Genomic DNA, 6,030 nt, shown 5'->3' on the forward strand with positions numbered 1-6,030 from the left:
GTGGATGTGATTTAAATAAATAAAATATAAAATCATATTTTATAATATTTATACATAACCCTAGTTAGACTCAGGCCAGATAAACGATAAGACAAAGCAAAATTTCTGAAAACAGTTGCCTATAAAATTAAATTTTAACAATAATAATAGCAAAATGAATCAGTTATATTCTCATTTGTTTTTTGACTTTTTTATCTCCTCCTAACTGGCTTGGTAGGACTTCCCTGGTGGCTCAGATGGTAAAGCGTCCACTTACAATGTGGGAGATGCGGGTTCGATCCCTGGGTCAGGAAGATCCTGTGAAGAAGGCAATGGCCCCCCACTCCAGTACTCTTGCCTGGAAAATCCCATGGACGGAGGAGCGTGGTAGGCTACAGTCCATGGGCTTGCAAAGAGTCAGACACAACTGAGCAACTTCACTTTCATTTTCACTTAGCTGATTTGGTATCCTATTTTTTATGTAAAAAAAAGTCAATACAAAAATACACATGTATTCGTTGGGCAAAATGTTTGTTCGGGTTTTTCTGTACTACATAATGAAGTTTTTGGCCAACCCAATACCTTCATATTTACAGAAAAATGTACATGCCACATATGAAAAGTGTACAGAAACGAAAGAGATTGGTTACATAGAGTAAGTGGGCACAGAAGGGAGGGATGGGGAGTGTCAAAATGATAGGAATAAATGTGTGGGGGGAGTGACTTCTTCATTTGCATAGCTTTATTTTGTGATTTTTGTTAATATTTCACACACTCTTTAACATAAAATATAATCAACAGCATGGAGAGAAAATCCAAAATGTAATAGAAATAAGAATAAACTATATTGATTATAAAATAATCACCATAAAGTGTGAAAAAGAATCAATTCAACTAATGTTTGAATGCTATATATGGACTATATGTCTTCTATATATTTATACAAACAAATATTCTAGTGAATAAAATTTTGCTTTTAACATAGACCCGTGGATTAGTAGTTCTGAAAGTACTGTGTACCCTGTGCTGTGCTTAGTCACTCAGTCGTGTCCAACTTTTTGTGACCCTCTGTATGGACTGTAGCCCGCCAGGCTCCTCTGTCCATGGGGATTCTCCAGACAAGAATACTGGAATGGGCTGCCGTGCCCTCTTCCAGGAGATCCTCCCAACCCAGGGATCGAACCCAGGTCACCCGCGTTGCAGGCAGATTCCTTACCATCTGAGCCCCCAGAGAAGCCCAAGAATATTGGAGTGGGTAGCCTATGCCTTTTCCAAGGGAACTTCCCAATCCAGGAAGCAAACCAGAGTCTCCTGATTTGCAAGCGGATTCTTTACCAGCTGAGCTACCAGGGAAGCCCACATTGTACCCTACAAACACAAATAATTACAAAGAATGGAAGTCAGGTTTCTCACTGCTGGAGAAAGGATTTACACATATAGAAATAAAAAAACGGATCAAATCCTGTGTTGTACTGGAATTGAGGTATTGGTGTGAATTTGTAGTTTTTCACATATAGAGACAGAAATGCAAGAGAAATATCAGTGATAGAAGCAGAAGGAATTCCTCCCCTTCTGAAATCTGAATGGTTGATTTCTGAAACTGGAAAAGAACAAAATGGTCCCCAGAGCCACTAGGGATACAAAGCATATTTTGGTATGCTAATTTTGGATGATCAGTTCAGTCACTCAGTCTTGTCCAACTCTCTGCGACCCCATGGACTGCAGCATGCCAGGCCTCCCTGTACATCACCAACTCCCAGAATTTACTCAAACTCATGTCCATTGAGTCGGTGATGCTGTCCAGCGATCTCATCCTCTGTCGTCCCCTTCTCCTCTTGCCTTTGAGCTTTCCCAGCATGAGGATTTTTCCAATGAGTCAGCTCTTCACATCAGGTGGCCAAAGTATTGGAGTTTCAGCTTTAGCATCAGTCTTTTCAATGAACATTCGGGAATGATTTCCTTTAGGATGGACTGGTTGGATCTCCTTGCAGTCCAAGGGACTCTCAAGAGTCTTCTCCAACACCACAGTTCAAAAGCATCAATTCTTCGGCGCTCAGCTTTCTTCACAGTCCAACTCTCACATCCATTCATGACCACTGGAAAAACCATAGCCTTGACTAGACGGACCTTTGTTGGCAAAGTAATGTCTCTGCTTTTTAATATGCTATCTAGGTTGGTCATAACTTTTCTTCCAAGGAGTAAGCGTCTTTTTAATTCATGGCTGCAGTCACCATCTGCAGTGATTTTGGAGTCCAAAAAAATAAATTCTGCCTGTTTCCACTGTTTCCCCATCTATTTGCCATGAAGTGATGGGACTGAATGCCATGAGCTTTGTGTTCTGAATGTCGAGCTTTAAGCCAACTTTTTCGCTCTCCTCTTTCATCAAGAGGCTATTTAGTTCTTCTTCACTTTCTGCCATAATGATGGTGTCATCTGCCTATCTGAGGTTATTGATATTTCCCCCAGCAATCTTGATTCCAGCTTGTGCTTCATCCAGCCCAGCATTTCTCATGATGTATTCTGCATATAAGTTAAATAAGCAGAGTGACAATATACAGCCTTGACGTACTCCTTTTTTTTTTTTTTTTTTTTTGATGTACTCCTTTTCCTATTTGGAACCCGTCTGTTGTTCCATGTCCAGTTCTAACTGTTGCTTTCTGACCTGCATACAGATTTCTCAAGAGGCAGGTCAGGTGGTCTGGTATTCCATCTCTTTCAGAATTTTCCACAGTCCATACAGTCAAAGGCTTTGGCATAGTCAGTAAAGCAGAAATAGATGATTTCTGGAACTCTCTTGCTTTTTCTATGATCCAGCGGATGTTGGCAATTTGGTCTCTGGTTCCTCTGCCTTTTCAAATATCAGCTTGAACATCTGGAAGTTCACGGTTCACATATTGTCAAAGCCTGGCTTGGAGAATTTTGAGCATTACTTTACTAGCATGTGAGATGAGTGCAATTTTGTGGTAGTTTGAGCATTCTTTGGCATTGCCTTTCTTTGGGATTGGAATGAAAACTGACCTTTTCCAGTCCTGTGGCCACTGCTGAGTTTTCCAAATTTCCTGGCATATTGAGTGCAGCACTTTCACAGCACCATCTTTTAGGATTTGAAATAGCTCAACTGGGATTCCATCACCTCCACTAGTTTTGTTCGTAGTGATGCTTCCTAAGGCCCACTTGACTTTGCATTCCAGGATGCCTGGCTCTAGGTGAGTGATCACACCATCGTGATTATCTGGGTTGTGAAGATCTTTTCTGTACAGTTCTTCTGTGTATTCTTGCCACCTCTTCTTAATATCTTCTGCTTCCGTTAGGTCCATACCATTTCTGTCCTTTGTTGGATGATAATTATTCATAAAATGTAACAGCAAAGGGAGAAATGCAGTCTTAGTCACTTTTCAGTGAAACACATAGTACCTTTGAGTTTAAAAAGTTCCAGAAAAAATGGTTTCAGACTGGCCACATGAAGTATTCATTCTTCTCTCTGGAACACAAAACTGGTGGTAACTTACGAGCAGCCATCGGAGGGCTCAGTGGAGTCCAGAAAACAAACTCATCTTTGAGATCTGAAGCTACTGTAAACATGCTGAGGGAGAGTCCCCAGACATCGGAATACTTAGAGTCACAGATCTGTGAAAGAAGCTGGTGCAGGAGCATAGAGAGAGAGCAGGCGCTATGGAGGAGGTGCTAGCGTCTGTTAGCACAAGCAAGAAAACCCCTGGGGTGCCCCGGATCCTTGGGGTTAAAAGAAGGATTTCTGGCTCTTTCAGTGGCAGGAAGAAGGGAACACTCCCTCTCCCCATCACACACATACATGTACATACACACATGAAAACAATTAATGGAAGTTGTTTTAAAACCAAAACCATAGTACTGGGAAATACAATTACAAAATGTACTTCGGTGACTGTGCGACTGTTTGTCAAGGCTTTTCCCAGTGTAGGAACATGTAAACTGGGTAGTACTGAAGCATCTATTGTAAATAGAAAAGTACAGAAGAGCTTCCTTCAGATCAGTGCAGGCTTTAAAAGAAATTCTATTATCAATATTGTTTTAAAGCTGATTTGTCTTTAGCGATTTTGTGAACAGAAGAACACATAAAGCAGTCCTTCCCAAACTTTGGAAAAAATGTGTATTGCACAGGACACTGGGCTTTGTTTCAAGGTCGCTTGGTCAAACACATTAGGAAGTAGTGAATTCAACTAATAACAGACTTCTTAAAAGGGTACCTGGAACTTTATATATAAGCTTTATATATAAATTACTTCGCAAATTTCTAAGAAGATAGCCTATGCAGCATTTTCCATATATATTTTTTGACTCTTCATTCTGCAGGATGTGGTATTAGACATTCTATCATAATGAATGAATTGTTCAGAAGTGTATTGCCTTTAATAATTGTCATTTTATTGAAACAACCCAGGTGAATTATAAGATATTTGGAAAATCTAGAAATAGACGAGGAAAAAAATAGGAGCACCTGCAGTTTTACCACTCACATCATCATGTATTGGTTTCCACTTATGTCTGTGTGTCTGTATATGTGTTTATAGAAAATTATGATCATTGTACATCCATAGAGTTTTGTCTCCTGTTATTTAATAAAAGCCCTTAATGGAAACGAAAAAAAAAAAAAATGTACTTCGATCTGTATATAGAATATTTAAATGTCACCAGATACTGGTTTCTCTTTTCAAATTGAGATGATTTTTTTTCTTTTCTAAGTGAAATAACGCATGGAAGATACTTAGCAGTAAGAGAGACTAATCGTGCTCAAGAAATTCTAATTCACTTCTCTGTGTCTCCTTCATGCAACCGAAGTTAATACTGAGTGTACATTCCAGGGGATATGCTGATTGGCTTATAGTCATTTTTGCACTTTATCCTCCTAATAGGCCTTTGTCTCCATTCTGCAGGTAAGTGAAGAGGGACAGGAGAATTTTTTGGTCTGCATATAGACAACCATGCAACCTCAGAGCACAGACTCAACCCTTGGGCTTTTATGCAATATGCAATGCTGTTTCCTGATCTAGACTAACACTAATTGACAGTTTAGATTAATAAATGCACTCAGACTGAGGATTTAATATGAAATAAAACAAATGTTTATACAACATTCCTAAATTTCTTTGTCCTATATTCTTAGAGATGTGTTTACCTTTGACAATCAGACATTTAAGACTTGTAGTTCAATTGTAGTCAGACATAGAATACCTTCATAGAATTGTATAAAATTACATCATGACTCAGTCCTATTGACTTCCATTTTATTATTTTAAAAACCGGTTCTATAAACCGTAAAATTACTACAGAAATGTTCTTTGTGAGACTGACATAGATTTGTTCAGACATCAAAGGTTTCTTTACCAAGAAGAATGTATTGCCAAAGAAATCATTAACATACTTCCTGCTGAAACTGTAGTGAAAGAACACTGTCTGTTCTCTAATTGAACAAAAAGAAAGAAAAAAATAATTGTCATCTCCACCTTTTCGGTAAATATGGCCCACCACTACTGTTTCTGGGGGGAGGAAGAAATAGGAGCTTGGCCTCAGCGGATGCGGCACGAAGGCTGAGGAGCGCCTCTGCACCCGGGAACTCAGCGGATGGGGAATCCAGCATCGTCCTTGGCATTGCAAGTTCCCGTTCGTGTAGAGCGGGCTTCTCATGGGACTGACATTTCGTGGTGGAGCGCACAGACGCTGAGATTCGAGGGCTTCCCTAGTTTCAGCTCTCTGCCTCAGTAGTTGTGGCAGCTTGGCTGTAGAGCGTTGGCTTAGTAGCTCCTCCCCACGAGAGATCTTCCCCCACCAGGAGTCGAACACTTGTCCTCTGCTTGCAAGTCAGGTTCTCAAGCCCTGCTGCTGCTGCTTCTAAGTCGCTTCAGTCGTGTCCGACTCTGTGCGACTCATAGACGGCAGCCCACCAGGCTCCGCCGTCCTTGGGATTCTCCAGGCAAGAACACTGGAGTGGGTTGCCATTTCCTTCTTGCGTGAAAGTGAAAAGTGAAAGGGAAGTCGCTCAGCCGTGTCCGACTCTTAGCGACCCCATGGACT

This window comes from Bubalus bubalis, chromosome 2, assembly GCF_019923935.1.
Source record: "Bubalus bubalis isolate 160015118507 breed Murrah chromosome 2, NDDB_SH_1, whole genome shotgun sequence".
Lineage (NCBI taxonomy): Eukaryota > Metazoa > Chordata > Mammalia > Artiodactyla > Bovidae > Bubalus > Bubalus bubalis.